Here is a 19,954-nt window from a genome sequence, read left to right on the forward strand (position 1 = left end):
AAATATCCTCTTGCCCACACGTGATAGTAATTGTTTTTCTACATCATATATATCCTATAATATCATACATATCTTAAATAAAATGCCATGTTTGGCTTTGATATTCAACCTTCACATTGTTACTAGTTACCTTTCTAATACATAAACACACACATACATATCTATGTATAAACAAATATAAATAAAACATCCCTTGCTCGGAAGTCTTCAATGGCTCATACTATCTACCACTGCCCACTTTGCAGGACAAAATCTAAAATTCCTTAGTCTGGTACAAAAACCCTCCATCCCTCTATGATCAGGTGCTAGCTACTACGTTGTTCAGCCTCACCTAGTTAATCTTTACCCCCACAAATTATGCTGTAGCAGTACTATACTTTTGGTTCCTTAAACACACTATTCTCTCTGGCTTCTGTATATCCGCAGCGCTATTTTCTTTGTATGAAATGTCCTACCTGTTTTTCTCTCCAAAGAGCTCTGCTTAAGGGCATCTTTATAAAGTCTTCCCTCAATTCCTAGGTAGTCATGTCACTCTTTCCCATGGGTTCCTATAGTACCTTGTATGTATTTCTACTACAGTGATCATATTGTTTTGTACTTGTTGCATTTCATTCAACAAATATTTACCAAGTGCCTAAACAAACGAGGCACTGTTCTAAGTGCTGGGATATAAGAGTGAATAAAAACAGGTCTCTACCCATACGAAACTGTTGTACAATCTATATAGAGATAACAAATACCACAAACTCATAAATAAGCACATAGTATTTACTGCCATGGAAGAAATATGTATTGCTATTCCAGAAAACAAAGCAGGATAGGAGAGTTAGGGAATGGCAGGCCCAGAGGGTAGAGACAGGGAGAAGATCAATGTTATTTTATATAGGGAAGCAGGGAAGGCCTTTCAAGTAAAATATTTAAGCAGATACCTGAAGGATGTCACTGAGGGTACAAGCCACACAGGTACCTTGGGAAGGAGATGGACAGGCAAAAAGAATAAAATGTGCAAAGGCCCTGAGACAGGATAGTTTGGCACACTGGAGGAATAGCAAGGAGGGCAGTATGGCAACAAAGCAATAAGCAAAGTGGGGAGAGAAAGGAGATAGTAAGAGGCAGAGTAAGGGTATGGGAGGAGGCAGGCTAAATACGGTCTTATATGCACTGGAAAGTCTTAAGGTTTTTGTGTGTGAGATGGTAGGCTTTTGAAGGATTTTGAGCATAAAAACGGCATAATCTAATTTTTGTTTTAGAATCAGTGCAGAAGGGAAAGGGAAGAAGCAGGTGACTAGATAGGAGACTACGGTAGTAATCTCAATTAGCAAAAACCTGCAGGTTGGGGAGGGGCAGAGCACACATGGGCCTGGAGAGAATGTGTCATTTGCACATGTATTTTGAAGATAAAGCCAACAGGACTTATTCATATTTTGCATGTAGGATGTGAGAAGCAGAGGACTCAAGAATGATTTCTAAGAGTTTTAGTCTGTCTCTAGATGAACAGAGATGCTATTTCTAGAGACAGAGCCTCTTGTTAGGGAGCAAGTTCAAGAGACTGTATTGAATATTACATCTGAGATGGCTTATACATCCAAGTGCAGAAAATTTGTCCAAGGACAAAGGGTCTTGGATAGAGATAAAATTTGGGACTCATCAGTAAGTACATAAAATTTACAAAACCATGAGACAATACAAAATCACAATGGGAGCGAATATAGAAAAGAAATTTGAAGACTGAGCCTCAGGGCTCTCTAATGTTTTGAGGTGGTAAAGATGAGACACAATCAAGCAAAGGCAGTTTGGTTGTCTCTTCACTGAACTTCTTGAGGGAAGGAACCAATCTTAGCACCATTCTTAGCATATAATATACAATGAAACAGTTGCTGAATAAATATCAGCGTGTGTATATATAACTTTGGCATGGGCAAAAAAAGAGATTCCAATACCACATCACAAATCATAAAATTGTACGTAAGCTTCTTTTTTCCATTTCATGTAAGTTGGTCTATGTCAACCACTCCAAAGGTTTTTTAAAAAAGTCCCCTATATACAGTTACCAAAAGCACTTAAAGAATCTCTATAGTATTAACACAGAGATGTTTTGAAAATAAACAAACCAGTGCTGAAGTTCACACATTCAAGTATTTACTGAGTGCCCACTAAGCTGCTCAAAATAGACAAAAGTGTGTGTCCTTATTAGGCTAACACATATGGAGAGAGCGAAACCAAGTAAGATAAATAAGTAAAAATATATGGCCTAATACTACTAAGTATTAAGCAGGTAAGAGGCACCACAAGAAGTGAGGTAACTCAAGAAAAGCTTCATTGAGAAAGTAATGTCTGCATAAATACCTGAAAAAAGAGAGGAGAGACATGTAACTATAGAAAACAGCAGCTTTTAGACATTGTTAAAAAGGAAATAGTTTAAAGCACGATGATAAACACCATCAAATCAAAACTGATAAGATTAACAGAAATGAAAAAACAGCCAACTCTCTATGTATAAGATCAATGATTCTATGCAATGGTCATCAGACAGTAAATCAAAATTCTATCATATAAATGATATCTAGGACTAAAATTCCAAAATCAGATGACTATCAAAGGTAGAGATTCTGGTGTATATGCCTCTATACATGTATGTGATTATGTACATATGTGCCTATATGCATGTTTGAGGATTATGTGCATGCATTTATACCTGTAGGTTTGCATGTATGTTTCTGTATGTCTTAGGGGAGGACACTACTGGAATAAGATAGAAAAGAAGATAAAGATTTATTAAGCAGCTAGATGCTCCAAGACTGTGTTAAATATTTTTTCAAATGTTTCATTTGATCATTACAACAACCCTGTGCGGTGAGCATTACTATTCCCCTTCATAAATTAAGAAAAACATTTTCAGTTACATAGCTAATAAGGTTATCTGACATAAATCAAACTCCAAAGCCTGGAGTCTTTCCATTCAACTCTCAAGGTCTTTCTGAATATAGCAGTGCTGAAAAACTATTCCCATCTGAAAGAGATGTGGTAGGTCCAGGTCTACTTCAAAGGTTACCTTAAATACAAGGGTAGGAGCCAACATGGGTCCCAGTGGGATTAACTCCCTTGAGAAACTGCAAAGGGTCAGGGTCCTGGACAAGATGATCCAAAGTTAAGGATTACTTGGGGTGAGAGAAAGCCAAATCATAATAATAGCTACCACTTACTGAGTAAATTAATTCATGTATTACATACAGAAGATTTTTTATTAACTTCATATATATTACTTTACTTAATCTTCACAATAACTCTTCTGATTGATATATATTTTCAAAATATAGGAAATGGGGATCAGAGGATAACATTCCAGGAGGAAGGCATAACACGAACAAGTTCTGGAGGAGGGCAACAAGAAGAGCCCCTTCAAGGAGGCAGGGAATATTATCAACTGACTAAAGCATAAAGGGAGATGAAGGGGAAATGAGAAGGAAAAAGATTATAAAAGAAGGCTAGTATCAAACAGAGATCCTAAAAGTCCAAGCTAAGGTTTAACTTTATTCAGTAGGCAACAAGGGTTGCCAAAAATTTCTGTGTGGTTCATACTTCAGGAAAAGTAAGAACCTACATTAAGGTAACAAAGGGCAATAGGATGAAAGGAAAAATGAAAGAGATACGATAGAGACAGAATCCACAGAATTTGGAGTTAACTGGCTTGAGTGACTCAGGATATTATGTTCTAATACAGATTGAATATCCCTTATCCGAAATCCTTAGGATCAGAAGTATTTCAGATTTCAAATGTTTTTACATTTTGAAATTTTGCATTATACATACTTACCAGTTGTACATCCCAAATCTGAAAATCTGAAATGCTCCAATAAGTATTTCCTTTGAGAATCATGTTGGTGCTCAGTTTTGCATCCTGGAGCATTTGGGATTTTGGACTTTCAGATTTGGAATGCTCAACCACTAACAGAAATACCAAAGTAAACAGAAGATTAGAACTTTAGATAATGAGAAGATATAAAATATGCACATTTTGTCATTTGCATTCACAACAAAAAAGAAACAGAATGAGAAAGAATTAATCTAATGTACATTTAAAAATATGATATAGTCTCTGGTATTGACTAGTTTAGAGTAAAATGAAAATGCTGCTGTGCCATCTAATTACACATAAATAAGACAATCCTATAGAACAGTGATACAAGGTCTTTGAAAATTTCTTCTGAAGTTTAATTTCAATTTCTGTGATATGATAAAAGGCACATATAATTATAAAAACATATACAGTACTGTTATAGTATAGCTAGTTAAATGAATACATTACAGAGGAAGACATCTGCATTTCAACATGAGCTTTGCATTTAACTATCTGTATATTACTATAATGCTTCAAGATTGTTGTGAGCATTAAGTAAGGTAAAGCACTCAACACAATGCCTAAGACAGAGTAAATATTCAATGGATAGTAACCATTAGTGGCCTTTCTTGGCTACAGAGTCTTAAAAATTAGCATCTTTATACAATTGCCTTCATCCAAGCCATTAGGTCCTGACCAAAGATAATCTATAATATAACAATTGGATATAACACAGGAGGTCATTTATAAAAATGAGTCCTTTAATACAAAATTAATACATCGCTATTATAGGACATACATGGAAACATGTCTGACCTTTATATCTCAGGCTCCACATGCCTAAAATGAGGACACAAATCTGGGGTTGGCTAGCCAGAGATTTGCTTGGCCTGCACTGTATTTAAAAAATAATTTGTGACCATCTAGAAACTGAGAGCAAACAATAAACAAATTTATATTTCTGGTTTCACTTTAATAATCAAAATCTGGCAAAACTGTTTTGAGTGGAAACTACAGACAGGTGTATCTTACTAAATCATAACAATCTCTGCCTGGCTTTACTTCATTATACCTGGTCTGTGTATACTTAAGTTTGCAACTCCTTAACCAGTTAATCTAATCTTCTAGGTTCTCCATAGCTCTAAAATGTGAGGCAAAACTTGAAATTGAAAAAGCACAGAGTAACACTGATTTCTAATGTTTTCAGATATTACTACTTATTGCCAGTTTAACCTGATGAACACTACAGGAACTGGATATACATGTAAGTAGGAATACTCCAGTATATTTCTATCGTATAAATTATCTAAGAAAACTATGAAAAGATACTTTATGAGTATCACTACTGCTTATGTTAGAGCCAACACTTAACTGAGCACGATATGCCAGGCAGTATTGTGCCAGGCAGTAAATGACTTGGCATAAGTCATTTAACAACCACGCTATATGATTAGTAAACTACTATTCCCAATTTGTAGACAAAGAAGCTGAGGCTCAGAGAGGTTAAGTAATTACTAAAAAAGTAGCAAAAAACTATGCTTTGAACATGCTACCTTAGCTGTCATCATTCAATCAGTTTTCACACACTTATAATAAAAAATATCTTGTAGGCCGGGCGCGGTGGCTCAAGCCTGTAATCCCAGAACTTTGGGAGGCCGAGGCGGGTGGATCACCAGAGATCGAGACCATCCTGGTCAACATGGTGAAACCCCGTCTCCACTAAAAATACAAAAAATTAGCTGGGCACGGTGGCACGTGCCTGTAATCCCAGCTACTCAGGAGGCTGAGGCAGGAGAATTGCCCGAACCCAGGAGGCGGAGGTTGCGGTGAGCCAAGATCACGCCATTGCACTCCAGCCTGGGTAACAAGAGGGAAACTCCGTCTCAAAAAAAAAAAAAAAAAAATCTTGTATATAATAAATCTTATGCAAGAAAAAAACACTCCCATTGATTTAACAGTTCTGACTGAAGAAACGACGAAAAGAACTCCCTTTATCACACATAACCTTCCAAAGAATCTCAAATTTACCCCCCTTCAGAGTACATCAGATTGCTGCAGGTGTATGAAGAAACAAAAATTAAAAAGGAGGGGGAAATGTCAAGAACTACTGAAAAGAAGAAAGTTTTGTAGCTGTTATTTCCCTCCTCAGTGGCTCCTTAGTTGTCATCTTGAGAATACCACTGGAAAATTATACATTTGTGATATTATTCAGACAGAGAATAAGAAATGATACCAATAGGCATACAGTGACTGCTCTAATATCTACCAGTAGAGTAGTTTTCCAGTGCATAAATTAACATGGTGAGGTAACACAGTTGTCAAGCAATTTTCTTCTCTTGGTAAATAATTTGTACCTGTAAAATAATCCAAGATTCTATAATCTCACTCAATTGGTTATCTTTTTTTTTTTTAATATACATATGAGAGGTTTAACGAAGATATTGAGAATACAGGGACATTTCCTATACCAGAAATGCAAACAATTTATATTAGACATTTTTGATCAAAAATAATTTGGCCACTTTGGCCCACTGAACCTACAAAAGTAAGGTGAATACACCTTAGAGGGTTGCATTACAATCCACTGGGCTCAAGAACACAATATTAGAACTTTTGCTAAGATTTATTTTCTTATCTTTTTTGATTTTTTTGAGACGGAGTTTCACTGTTGATACCCAGACTGAAGTACAATGGCAGGATCTTGGCTCACTGCAACCTCCACCTCCTGGGTTCAAGCAATCCTCCTACCTCAGCCTCCTGAGTAGCTGGGACTACAGGCGTGCACCACCATGCCCAGCTAATTTCTGTATTTTTAGTAGAGATGGGGTTTCACCTTGTTGACCAGGATGGTCTCGATCTCTTGACCTCGTGATCCACCTGCCTCAGCCTCCCAAAGTGCTGGGATTATAGGTGTGAGCCACCATGCCCGGCTGATTTTTGTTGTTGAGACAGGGTCTTGCTTTGTAAATCTTTGAAAAAATCAACACATTAAATAATTCCTACCAGAAATCTGGTTCTGCCTAAGAACAAGGCACTATGATAAAATGAGGCAGTACCAGTGAGCAAGCACTTCAATGAGCACAGGACTCTAAGAATCTGACACAGTTTGGGTGGCTATCCTAGACTCAGTGAAGCAAAGAGCTGTTTTTTGTTTTGTTTTGTTTTGTGGCTATAAAACCTGAACTATATATATAAGTACAATTACACAGAAATAAGACAATGGCTAGTGGCATGACAAAGTCAAAGTAAAGGCATAAATTCCACTGCACCTCCTCAATGGTAAAGTCTACTATAGAACATAATCAGGGGCCAGTTGCTGCATGAAAGTCCTATGCACAATAATCATACAGTTATCTATACTGCTATCATATTAATCACTTCTGACTGAGGCTTAGTCTAGAACAAGAAGTTAGGAAACAACTGTACACGAAAAGGCAAGTTTCACAAGGTATTGCCAGGAAGCGTCTATGGGTTATATAGATACGTCACCAAGTTGTGGGCAGGATCTTCCTGTGGTTTGCCTTCCCCACTTCCGGTTTCAGTTTGAAATGTGTGCTGATCTCTAAACTCCCTACAGTCCCTTTCCTCAAGTGGCAAACCAAACTGTAGGAATCTCTTCTGGGCTAAGCCAATGGTACCTACAGCTACATGAAGCTTAGCAAGGCTACTAAGGTGACCAAGAGGGCCTGGTATGGCAAACAAAAGGAAGGCACAAAACCAGGAGCTGGCAGAACTCAGGGATACATGGACAGGCTATATATGGGATATGGCTGTTATTTCTGGTAACAGCATCCAGGGAGCCAAAATGGGACTCATATCCATCTTGCACTACCAAAAAAAAAAAAAAAAAAGGCACCTAGACACATAAAGAAGTTGCATGCATGAGCATATAAAGTTGTATATGTGTATACCTGTGTGTGTGTGTGTGTGTGTGTGTGTTTGTGTACACATATTCAAGAACCACTCAAAAATACATACAAACCCACATTACCAGTTAGACAGCTGAAAGAATTTTATTCGTGAACCCCCAAAACAGGCCCAAAGATAAATTCTTATAGCATTCAAACATTATAATTTTATTGGATATGCACTGCATTAGACCATAGTCAATTTAGGAATAATTATCAACTTCTTGACAACATAAATGTACTCATCAATTCCTTCCAATATATCATCTGACAGGCAGCTTGGTAGAGAAAGGGATGTGGGCTTTGGTAACATAAAGACTTTACGAAAACTTGGCTCTGCTCTCTCACAGTCCTAAGCAAATAACCTCTGTTTGCTGCTGCTTCTCTAAAATAAAAATAACAATCCTCTTCATGAAATTGGATTACATTAAATACTTTGCTATATTTTAACACAGCACCTGGAAACCAATAAATACTCAATAAACACTAGTTCACCCCATCTACCAAGAATATTTTATATAAAACTGTACAAATTCAAAACTAAAATGTTCTGCATCACTCACCTAAATGTCATATTTTAAAGGATCAAAATTGTTCAGAACCTTTTTGTCACATTTCTCTGAAACAATGTATTAAAATTTTAAAAAGTTTTTCTAACATAAATGATTAGTCAAACAGGCAAAGTATATAAGAATTTGCTGTATTATTACTTTTTTTTCTTTTTTCTTTTTTTGAGACAGGGTCTCACTTTGTTGACCAGGCTAGAGTGCAGTGGTGTGATCTTGGCTAACTGCAGCCTCATCCTCCTGGGCTCAAGTGTTCCTCTGGCCTGAGAATTCCAAATATTAATATTCCTCTGGCCTGAGAATTCCAAATATTAATAGCTAGGGCTAAAGACACATACCACCATGCCCACTACTTTTTTTTTTTTTTTTAAAGAAACAGGGTTTTGCCATGTTGTACAGGCTGGTCCCAAACTCCTGAGCTCAAGCGATCCACTCCCCTTGGCCTATTCTTACTACTTTTAAGTTTGAAATTATATCAAAAGTTACAAAATAAAACAACAGAAAAGTTGACTTTTTATGTGCACTCAAAATGTTACAAACCTAAGATTTGGTTACTCTTGTTTTTGCAGAATGGACAGTCTTCCGAAGTAGAACAAGACAGACTGGCAAAGCTTAAGATTAATGCTGTGGATCACGAGGTCAAGAGATTGAGACCTGGTCAATGTGGTGAAACCCCGTCTCTACTAAAAATACAAAAAATTAGCTGGCCATGGTGGCACGTGCCTGTAGTCCCAGCTACTCGGGAGGCTGAGGCAGGAGAATTGCCTGAACCCAGGAGGTGGAGGTTGCGGTGAGCCGAGATCACGCCATTGTACTCCAGCCTGGGTAACGAGAGCGAAACTCCATCTCAAAAAAAAAAAAAAAAAAGATTAGTACTGCATCAAGTTCACTTACAGACTTTTGATAATGTAATATACTCCCTACAGGAAATTAAACCATTACAGGCTAACTCCCTTTATCCACCACTGAGGCAATCACTGTTGTCTGTACAACTCTTCAGACCTCTTTTTATGCATTTATCCATCTACATGCAGAAAAGGTAAAATACTTCGCAATTAAAAAAACACATATGATACTACACATATTACTCTAACAACTTGCTGTTTTTACCCAACAAGACATCCTGGAGTTCTTTCCTTTCATAACACAGATATACCTCATTCTTTTTAGTTGCTACAGAGTATGTGTATGAACATATTATCTATTTTCCTACCAATGTACATCTAAGTCATCTCCAATTATTCTGTTTTACCAACAAGGCAACATCAAACATCTTTGCATATACCTCTTCTGTAAATATGTAGGTGTTGATGTAGGGCAAATAAAAGTAAAAATGCATGGAGTATAGACATTTACATTTTTAATAGATATAGCCAAAATGCTCTCCAACATTGCTTTACAAATTTAAACTCAAAGCAACAGTGAGAAAAATATTTATTTCCCTAAACCCTCACCAAAGACTGAGATAAACTTTTCTCTTTTTTTTTTTTTGTAAACTGATGATGTTTTAAAATTTTATTTCTCTGATTTTTACTTAACCAATATTTTCATATTTACTGGACATTTGTATTTCCTTTCCTGTGAAATGCCTGTTCATATCCTCTATTTTTCTAATGGCCTTTTGTTTTTAAGTCTGTATGAATTATTTACATAATGTGGACATAATAAATAGAGAGGTATAATAGCATAGTAGGTTAACAGTTAACTCTAGAGCCAATTTGCCCAGTCTGATTGGCAGCTCCACCATTCACTAGCCATTTAACCTTGGTCAATTTACTTAGCTTAGCTATTGTGTATCTGTTTCCTCATCATGTGTAAAATAGGGATATTTTTAGAGTTGCTGTAAGGATTAAATTAGTTAATATGAGTAAAGTGCTTTAAAACAGTGCCTGGCAAAGAATTAAGTGTTATACACATTTTCTTTGTCTAAAGGATACACTGCAAATATTTTCTCCCAAACTACTGTCTTTTAACTTTTGTTTGTAAGTCTTCACTTACCTTTCTTCAAGCAGTTCTTTCTCAATTTCTTGACCATCAGACATTATATAAGTAGATGAAACTAACAATTGACTGCCCTGACTGGATCTCACAATCAACTTAAGAATAAATTCAGGCATCAGCCAAAGTGTACAGATTTTTTAAATCTTTGCACAGATTTTAAAAGAATAGCTTACTTCCTTACAGCATAAAGCATGCCTACAAACCAACAAGACTGATAACTCATCAGAAAAAAAGGACAAAAGAAATAGACAAGTTCACATAACACACCAAAACAATGGGAAAAAACCGGCTCTTAAAAATATGAAGAGATCCTACAGCTTGATTTCAAGCCTAACAAAAATTTAAAATTAAAAAATTAAGGCTGGGTGTGGTGGCTCACACCTGTAATCCCAGCACTTTGGGAGGCTGAAGCAGGAGGATCACGAAATCAGGAGATCAAGACCATCCTGGCCCAAATGGTGAAACCCCATCTCTACTAAAAATATAAAAATTAGCTGGGTGTGATAGCATGTGCCTGTAATCCCAGCTACTTGAGAGGCTGAGGCAGGAGAATCACTTGAACCAGGGAGTAGGAGGCTATAGTGAGCCAAGATTGTGCCGTGCTGCACTCCAGCCTGGTGACAGAGTGAGACTCCTAAAAAAAGAGATCCTCACTCTCATTTAAAAGTGCAAATTGGCCAGGTGCAGTGGCTCACGCCTATAATCCCAGCACTTTGGGAGGCCGAGACAGGTGGATCAACTAAGGTCAGGAGTTCAAGACCAGCCTGACCAACAAAGTGAAATCCTGTCTGTATTAAAAAATACAAAAATTAGCCAGGCACGGTAAAAGGTGCCTGTCATCCCAGCTACTCAGGAGGCTGAGACAGGAGAATCGCTTGAACCTGGGAGGTGGAGGTTGCAGTGAGTTGAGAGCGTGCCATTGCACTCCAGCCTCCAGTGTGGATGATGGAGCAAGACACCATCCCCCCCAAAAAAAGTACAAATTAAAACTACAAATTAGATGTTCCTTTATATTTCACAGGCCAGTAAAGATCAAGAAGTTTTAAATACACCCAATGTGGGTATAAAGAAATAGGCATTCATACATTGCTGGTGATAGCTTAAATTGCTATAGTTTAGCACTGTCTTTCCAAAATAAAAATGCACATACCCTTCATCAATTTAACAACAAGAAATGTATCCTACAGATAGACATTCATATTAAAAATGATAGGCTTACAATGTTAGTCACTGCAGTAATGTTTGCAATAGCAATGACTGTTAAAAACCAGTGTCAACTAATAGGGGACTGGCTAAACAAACTGTGGTATAGTCAGATGATGAAATATTATGCAGTTTAAAAAAATAAGGCAGTTCTCTCTATATCTGAATGTAAAAAATATTCAAGCTATGTTGTTAAGTGTAAAAAAGCAAAATACAGAAAAATGTATGTATTTTGCTACCATTTTTATGCTGCTGGAAGTAATGTATTAGTGCACATACATTATGTTTATAAATGCTTAATGTCTCAAAGAACACACAACAAAAAGGATATAACAAATTGGTAATGCTTGCTTCTGGGGAGGGAATGGCTAGAAGATAATGAAAGGAAAGAATACTTTTCAATGTATATGCTGTTTTGTACCCTTTTGAATTTTGTACCTAGTGTTTGTATTATCTAATCAAATAGAATACAATGTGTGTGTGTGTGTGTGTGTGTGTATGCAAACAGACTAAAACCTAACTGTAACTAAACAAGACTTTCTACTGGTACCTTTTAAATGGTAGCACATCATTTAGGTAGGGTTTGTGGCTAATCATTATTGAGAGGTGGTAATGAGATTTTCTCTGTGCCATCTACACACTCTCACCTGTTCCTTCTTAAGAACTTTGTGAAGTGGATAGGATTAGTGATGAAGCTATGGTTATGACCTAGGTAGAGGTTGAAGTTGAACCTGGATGTTTACTTACTTATGCCATGGTCTATCTCAGCTGTTTCCAGTCCTGACTCGCTGTCACCATCACCTGTGAACTAAAAAAATCCTGATGCCTAGGCTCTACCCCAGACCTAATTTCTGGGTTTCAAAAGTTCCATAAGGGGTGATGCTGGGCAGCTAGGTTGGTGAATTTCTGCTTTGGTCACAAATAGATTAGCCACAAACCCTACCTAAATGATGTGCTACCATTTAAAAGGTACCAGTAGAAAGTCTTGTTTAGTTACAGTTAGGTTTTAGTCTGTTTGCATACACACACACACACACACACACACACACACACATTGTATTCTATTTGATTAGATAATACAAACACTAGGTACAAAATTCAAAAGGGTACAAAACAGCATATACATTGAAAAGTATTCTTTCCTTTCATTATCTTCTAGCCATTCCCTCCCCAGAAGCAAGCATTACCAATTTGTTATATCCTTTTTGTTGTGTGTTCTTTGAGACATTAAGCATTTATAAACATAATGTATGTGCACTAATACATTACTTCCAGCAGCATAAAAATGGTAGCAAAATACATACATTTTTCTGTATTTTGCTTTTTTACACTTAACAACATAGCTTGAATATTTTTTACATTCAGATATAGAGAGAACTGCCTTATTTTTTTAAACTGCATAATATTTCATCATCTGACTATACCACAGTTTGTTTAGCCAGTCCCCTATTAGTTGACACTGGTTTTTAACAGTCATTGCTATTGCAAACATTACTGCAGTGACTAACATTGTAAGCCTATCATTTTTAATATGAATGTCTATCTGTAGGATACATTTCTTGTTGTTAAATTGATGAAGGGTATGTGCATTTTTATTTTGGAAAGACAGTGCTAAACTATAGCAATTTAAGCTATCACCAGCAATGTATGAATGCCTATTTCTTTATACCCACATTGGGTGTATTTAAAACTTCTTGATCTTTACTGGCCTGTGAAATATAAAGGAACATCTAATTTGTAGTTTTAATTTGTACTTTTTTTGGGGGGGATGGTGTCTTGCTCCATCATCCACACTGGAGGCTGGAGTGCAATGGCACGCTCTCAACTCACTGCAACCTCCACCTCCCAGGTTCAAGCGATTCTCCTGTCTCAGCCTCCTGAGTAGCTGGGATGACAGGCACCTTTTACCGTGCCTGGCTAATTTTTGTATTTTTTAATACAGACAGGATTTCACTTTGTTGGTCAGGCTGGTCTTGAACTCCTGACCTTAGTTGATCCACCTGTCTCGGCCTCCCAAAGTGCTGGGATTATTATATAGGTAGTATAATCTCTGTGTATCAAATGTAGTACACTTGCAACATTCATAGTAATAAGTTAATCTCATATAGCATTATAGAAAGAACTTTGACAAGAGTGGACTAGTGCCCAAGAGGCCATACACTGTGAGACACGCAGTATCTGTGAATGCTAGATTTTTTCATTTGTAATATAAAGAGAAGGAACCTTTATTTTTTCTACCTTCATGTTCTCTACCTTCCAGCTTTACATTCCTATAATTATCTAAGAATCCACACGTCTAAAAACAACTATTATCTTAGTATAGACCTTAGGAAAAAATCTTAGTGTAGACCTTAGGAAAAAATAGGATCTTTTCATCCAATTCACAGTTTAGGCCCATTTCAGTCCAGTGGGTTAGTGTCTCTTAACAGACCCTCAGACATGTATTATGTACTGCTGAATTAATGGTCACAGAAAAAAAATTTAGAATGCAAACATTCTTATCTAATAAATCTTAAATATTTTAAAAATAGTGAATCATGTAAAACAAGTGTACTAAATACATTTAAACAGTAAAACAAAGAGTCTGATGTACTGTCTTAAAGCAAATGGTTCAAGTTAAAAAGCAATAATCAAAATAGTAGAAGGGGTGTTTAAAGACCACATCCAAACCTCTCACTTTACAAGTAAGGAAACTGGGGCTCAGCAAGGTGAAAGAATTTGTCCAAAGTCATTCTATCATTAATGACAGAAAAACAAATTTGTCATTTATAGTTCTCTGTATGTGTATTGATACAACCTTTTAATGTTTATCACTTTAGAGAGAGATTTTTGATGACTAAAATGACATACGAAGCTAAAGAGATGCCATAAAAATGTCTTAATACACATAAAAACCTTAACTTATATGAATATGTAACTGTACAACAAAATTTTGTTTGCAGTTCTCAAAAGAGCATAGAACTTTGTTAGTAGCGAAAACATGTAATCTGATATTATTGTCAAATAATTTCATAAAGCACATTAACAAGGAAATAGGATTAGCAGCTATGATTAAAGGATAAAACGATGGTTTTATTCTGGCTCTATTAGTCACTTAAGGGTCTATTCAAAGAGTTCTAAGTTTTAAAAAAACAACTCTATGAACCCATTGAGGTTTACCTCCTGTCTTCCGCAGAGCAAATGATTAGCAGACTGCTCTGTGAACTTTTACAAAGAACCCTTTTCTTCTCCGTTTCTATCCATCTGAAAGATGGATTCTTCCTCCATCCTAAATAACTCATCATCTCATTTCAAATATCTGGTAAAAATGAACTCTTAGCATGAATACACCCTTTTTAATCTCTTCCACTCAACTCTGTTGGGTAGTCAATAAAATGTTTTGATTTATACTTCACAGAATTAAATAGATGGTTTTATTCAAACCTGTCATGTCAAATTAAAACACTTAATGTGTAAAGTACGATTACGAGATTTTCTTTTCCAAGCTCCAGGACCAATTAGTAACAATATTGAAATGCCCTAATAATAAGCAATCAGAGCATTAAGAAAAATGTAATCTTTTTCCTAATGAGGCAACTTTGGCATCAATTCAAACCTAAGCTTAGTGGGCACTGTGATTTTGAAAGGGATGAACTTCCTGATATAGACCCATGCACTTTCTCTTAATACTAACATCTCCTAGTTTTTTTAGGTATATAATTTATAAAATACTTTCATATCTAGTAATTATCTGCAGGATAACATTGTGAAGTAGGGCATTTCCTAAAGGCCTATTCTGTTCTAGGCACTGTACTTACACTGGGATGATTTTTTAAAAATGAACAAGAGTGAGTTCTATCTTGAAAGAGCTCACAATCTAACAGAGAAATGAACAAATGATTTCTATGAAATGCACTATAATAAGGAAATAAACAAGGAATTGTGATTCCCTAGCAGCAGAAAGGCCTAACACCCTCTGGCCAGAGATGGGGCTGGAAATGTCTTAGGTTTTGGGAAGGAGATCACATAGAGCAGGCTTTTGAAGGATAAGCAGGAGCTTCCTGACATAAATATGGGGTGGGGTAAAGAAGAAAGACAATCCCAGGCAGAGGGAACAACATGTATACAGTGGATAGTGTGAAAGCACTATTCCCAATTAAAAGATGAGGAAGGTAAGTGCCAAGGTAAGGGAGCTGCCTAACATCACATAAAGATTAATTTAACAACTTATAAAGAATATAGTTCTTCAGATTTTAATCAGCTTTGTACACCTGGAAATGCCAGTACATGTTGGACAAGAACATCAGATAAAGATTAGTTTTTATGTCCTATTTACTCCTTCCTAAGAGATGGTCCGTGCATGACCCATATCCTGGGGAATGAGAAAGAGTGGGCAGAAATAAGGAGAAGCAGAGTGGGGAGGGAGGCTTATTTAAACCTCCTGGCAATCCTGTGAGATAGGTGTTTTTACTATCCCCATTTCATATATGAGAATATGGAGGGCCAAAGACATTAACAAAAGTTGGAAATTAAGGGAAGATTCAAACCCAGGTGACTAACTTCACCAGGCTTCTAAGCTCAAGCACTTATAGAGCCTCCCTACTCTGCCAAACAACCCTAGGCCATTCTCGGTCTGAAGACATCAGAGAAAGAAACCAAGTGGGTTTTGGAACACATGGTCCCACAGATCTCGCACTGTACCACACATCTGAAAATTCACACAAAATTTCACATTTGGCTCTCTTATTAATCTGGTATTCTGAGTAGAAAAGCCCGCACATAAGGTGGCATGGGTGCTTTCCGCAACATTTTTACAATCTAATTTAATTGGACAAGAGGAAACTTAACAAGCGCTAATCAGAAAGGAAATCACAAAATAACAGCATGAAGCCTGGAGATATATAAAGGAGGAAGCCCCAATCCCTCTTTTTTGCTTGAGTGTGGGTTTTTTCGAGGGGAGGAGGGAAGCGTACAAATGTGTTTCAGGTGTGCTAGCATAGCTGCCACTCACCACACAGGAGTTCAGACCAAAGAATAGAGTAGGTACAGCCTGACTTCCTTTATCAAGAGTTCATATAACAACCTTAGGATATCAAGCAACCAAACTCACCCCTTGAATAAGTTTAAGGAAGCAGACAATTCAGAGCTGTCATGGTTTCCTAGAGCAAACGGCGACAAATCCAGTGTTGCTGACAACATTTTCTCTCATAGGCAAATCCTGAATTCCCTAGGATCATTTTAGTACACCTGAAACACATCTGCATGCTCCTTCTTCCCCCAAACCAGGCCCCCACAAAAAAACAAACAACAAAACCCCACACACTCAAGCAAAAAAGGGGCATTGGGGCTTCCTCCTTGATATATATTCGGGTTTCATGTTGTTATTTTGTGACCTCCACCTTTTTGGTTACCAGTTTTTGTTAAGTTTCCTCTCGTCCAATAGACAAATATCTGTCCAACTGACAGATATTTCACCTTGTGAAGCATATGGGGAAATAATTACAGGAATGAAATCCCTAAAGAAGGTTGTGGGCTATTATGTTCAAGATACATAAACCAATCTGGCCAGGTACGGAGGTTCACGCCCATAATCCCAGCACTTTGGGAGGCCAAGGCAGGAAGATCACCTGAGGTCGGGAGTTCAAGACCAGCCTAACCAACATGGAGAAACCCCATCTCTACTAAAAATACAAAATTAGCCAGGCATTGTGACACATGCCTTTAATCCCAGCTACTCAGGAGGCTGAGGCAGGAGAATCACTTGAACCCTGGAGGCTGAGATTGTGGTGAGCGAGAGCGTTCCATTGCACTCCAGCGTAGGCAACAAGAGTGAAACTCAAGCCCCCGGACCCAGACAAAATTTCATATTTAGTCAACTGGTATGGCTCACTCACTAAGGTAACAATTATACGCATGAGAAGGAAGGGAATTAATAAAAACAATACATAAACCAATCCATCTTCACTTTTCACTGGGGTGATCTGCAGTTGAAAGGTCCTATGCAAGTCCAGAAATAAGAAAATTTCCTTTCAGGCTAATTTTCAGCCCCTACAGATCTCTAGCTCTCCAGCAAAGAGGCTCCCAATCAGTAGTATAAAATCTGCCAGAAATCTCCTAGTGGGCACTATCCGGCTTTCGTCCAAGGTTTCCACTGTTGTGAAGAGAAAAGCTGACATGGTTACACCCTCCCCAAGCTGCTTAATATCTTGCCAGAACTACCATTGTCTCGTTTCTGTGACCTTGGCACTGGCTAATAACTCTTACAACCCCTCAGCCCCCACTCTACAAAACCTACATGTTAGTTTGAGGGAAACAGAAAACAGCATCTCTTCACAAGGTTCTGAATGTTAACCAACTGTGGATTACATCAGTTAAAAGGAGGACAAAGAAATGGGAAGGGAGCTTCTGTATACAAGAAAACAAATACTTTTTTTTCCCCCTACAAAGCAGACACTCTATAACCTGAGCTACAAGATAAGCACCTTAAAAAGCAAGAAACTGAGTAGGATAACAGATATAATACTTCGACTATGGCTAGAACAATAATTATTATCCCCAGCAACTAGATGATCAATCTCTAAGCTTGGGTTGCTTTAAACCATAAAAACAAAGTGGTTTTTTTTTCTTTTGTTTTGTTTTTTAAATTTGTAGACCCAAGTTTCACTTACAAAACTGTTCTTAGTGGTCTTTGTCATGGGGAAGACAAAAGCACAGGACAACTAAGTCCTTCTGGAAACCCTAACCCTCAATTCCAAGACACATGTATATGCAGTTCCAAGGGACAACCTGCAGTTACCTATCAGTGAGGCTCCAAAAGACAATGCCTAGCATCAAGTGGCACGAAAACAGGAAGTGGTAAAAGTCTGGAAAATCATATAAAAAGAGAAACTTTGGCCTATTTACAGTTTTCCCAAATATTAAATTAGACATATGCAAAAGTTGAAAATAAAACTTTCCCCTCAAATATGAGGGATACAGAAAAAACAAAAGAAATAAATAAAAAATAAAACTTATTCTGAATTCTGAAAAGGTTTTATGGCCTAGAAAGTAATTTTAATGTTGGGAACTAAGATCTATTTCACTTTCTAGGTTTAAAAACTGTAGCCTCTTAAGAGCCCTAGGACTACTTCAGGCAAAAGATAAGAAAATTTAACATGTTTGCTTCTGAGGTTTCATAAAATCCCAAATACCTGAAAGGTGGGGGGAACAACCTGAAAAGAGGAAAAGGGGGAGAATGTGAGCTCAACTAATAATATGACTATTCTAGGAGAGGAAAACTTTACATCCTGCCCAAGAAAGAATTGTTAGCCACTTCAATGCAAGTCAATTTTCTTCAAAGTGAAAAGTACGCCCTCAAAATTGAGTGTTTTTACAAAAAACATGAAGCATGTTTCCAATCTTAGAATACTGCATAAGGAAAATAATGCTAATTTTCGACAAAGGCAAAAGTTTTATCGGCAACTCTTACAAACAGAAAAAAAAGCGATGTATCTAAATAACTACTGTGAAAAGAAATGGCAACCTGACACTAAAGGGTCGTTTTTTTAAAATAAAATGTTCAAATGACAGAACTCAAATGATCTGTCCACAGTAAGGCTTAGAGAACTCTGAGCAATATTTTCTATTTAGTCAACTGGTACGGCTCGCTCACTAAAGAAGCAATTTCACGCATGAGAAGTGAGGGAATTAAGCGGGCTGAGTGCGGGTTAAGTGAGTGTGTTTTGAGACCTGCTCACAGGAAGCCACTACATCCTGCCTGAAGTCCCGTCCGTCACGCCGTCCCTCGATTCAAGTCCCGCCGCAGCGAGGTGGGGCGAGTACAGGTGTCCGGCCGAGGCCCTCCCAGCGCGCTCGCCCGAGAACAGCCCGCGCCGCAGCCACTCGGGCCCCCAGGGCGGCCTGTTTCCTGCAACTCAGGGCGCCTTTTTCAACCTCTCCCAGGCTCGCAAGCCCAGGAAACGAGCAGCCCCCTCCCCTTGGGCCAGCCCCACTTCCCCGCCCGCCTCCTCCTCCTCGGGCCGCGCCTCCGCGTAATTACCACTCGGCTCGCACCGCCTGGCCGCTCCTCGGCACTCGCAGCCGCGCGCAGGCCTGCGTCTGAGGGCGGCCGGAAGCTCCTCACGCCCCCGGACCGCGCCCCCGACCGCGCCCCGGGCTCTGGAGTCCCAGTGTCCAGGCCACGCCGGACGACTGAGCCCCTCACGCTGGTGCAGCCGAGACTCCCCCACCCTAGGCCAATCCCCTGCTCCCACTCCCTCCCTAGAGAAGCAGCCCCGGCCCACGCCGCCCCTTCGAGCCGACGCCGCCCCCAACACACCCCCTTCCAGCCTCACCCGCACCCAACCCAGGCCCCCTCCCGGGCCCGCGATCTCAGCGCCGCTGGGCGCCGCCACCACCGCGCGCCCGCCGCCCCCTCAGCACCGCGCCCAGCGCTGCCGGGGCGTCCCTTCAGCCCAGCC

At 38.5% G+C, this 19,954-nt stretch overlaps 1 protein-coding gene across 4 annotated transcripts in view; it reads right to left on the reverse strand.

The window, feature by feature from the left end:
• RASA2 (RAS p21 protein activator 2) overlaps window positions 1–19,954 on the reverse strand; it is a 127,654-nt gene that overhangs the window by 107,514 nt on the left and 186 nt on the right. For 2 of the 4 annotated variants that reach the window (XM_078354094.1, XM_054246894.2), the window contains exon 1: window positions 19,224–19,600. The exons of the other annotated variants lie outside the window; for them this stretch is intronic. The gene's annotated coding sequence lies outside the window, so the exon portion shown is untranslated. Of the gene's footprint in view, window positions 1–19,223; window positions 19,601–19,954 lie in introns of those variants that run through there. 4 annotated transcript variants of the gene reach the window in all.

Source organism: Callithrix jacchus, chromosome 17 (assembly GCF_049354715.1).
Source record: "Callithrix jacchus isolate 240 chromosome 17, calJac240_pri, whole genome shotgun sequence".
Classification (NCBI taxonomy): domain Eukaryota; kingdom Metazoa; phylum Chordata; class Mammalia; order Primates; family Cebidae; genus Callithrix; species Callithrix jacchus.